The sequence below is a fragment of the Neomonachus schauinslandi genome, chromosome 16, assembly GCF_002201575.2.
Source record: "Neomonachus schauinslandi chromosome 16, ASM220157v2, whole genome shotgun sequence".
NCBI classification, from domain to species: domain Eukaryota; kingdom Metazoa; phylum Chordata; class Mammalia; order Carnivora; family Phocidae; genus Neomonachus; species Neomonachus schauinslandi.
Window position 1 is genome coordinate 16793760 of NC_058418.1, and position 1162 is coordinate 16794921.

A 1162-nucleotide genomic window follows, 5' to 3' on the forward strand; every position below is an offset into this window, starting at 1 on the left:
GGGGGGGGGGTCAGGCTAGGGCCACCTAGAATACTTGGGACTCCACCCAAGCAGGTGGGGGGTGCTGGATCTAAACCAGAGATGCTGCTCTGGGGGTGGGGGGGTACCATGTTTCAGGAGGAGGGTCCTCGGCCTCTGATGTTACCACCACCCCCAACCACCACCACTGTTCAGGCCCCTGCTGCCGTTCCCAGGGCATCAAACTTATTCCTGCCTCAGGGCCTTTGCCTTCTTTGCTCTTCCCTCTGCCTGGACCACTCTTCCCCCTGGTGACCAAAAGGCTCACTTCTTCTCCTGCAGCTCTTGGCTCCAATGTCACCTTCATCAGGTCATCTGTCCATTCCCAGGAAACTGCCTCCCCTGTCCCTTACTTGACCGACTTTACTCGTTTCGGTTTTTTCTACCGCATTTGTCACTACCTGACATTATACTCTTCCTTTATATAGATCTTCCACCGCCTGGCCCTCCAACCCTGGACTAGAAGATGCCCCCAGGTGGGGACAGTGTCCTGCGCACCACTGTGTTCCCAGCACCTGGAACTGGGCCTGGCACATGATAGGTGCTCGATAAAGTGAATAAATGCCAATGCTAGAGCCCTTCTGATGCGCTGGGTCCATTTCTCCCCCCCAATATTGGCAGCAAGTTCTATTATTATCCCCATTTTACAGAAGAAGAAACTGAGGCTGAGAGCTCCTCACTCCCTTGCCTAGGGTCATGTAGCTGGCCTCAGGTGGATCCGGAATCCTGCCCCAGCAATGCCGGGTGAAGTTGGGGACCAGGTGGGAGACTTCAGGCTGGCTGCTCAGGTCCTGGCCTCCAGTTCTGGGTGTGAAGTTCCAGAATCCCCCTGACCCAGTCCCGCTGACCAAGAGGAACCAGGGTGTGGGGCAGGCTCAGGGCAGAGGAACAGGAAGCCAGGGACACTGGACACTTTGTGGTCTGAGCCTCTGTGCCAACACCTCCTGGGCTGTGAAATTGCCCTGCAGAAAATAACTCTCTTGTTGTACCGAGCCCTCCCCCTAGCAGTGGGTGACAGGCGGAGGCAGTGAGGACAGGCCTTAGGCACCGGGCAAGGGCACGTACTCACAGCCCGACAAGCTGGTGTTCACCGAGCACCTACTGTGGGCTTGGTGCTGTTCTAAGCACTTTACTAACATTAACT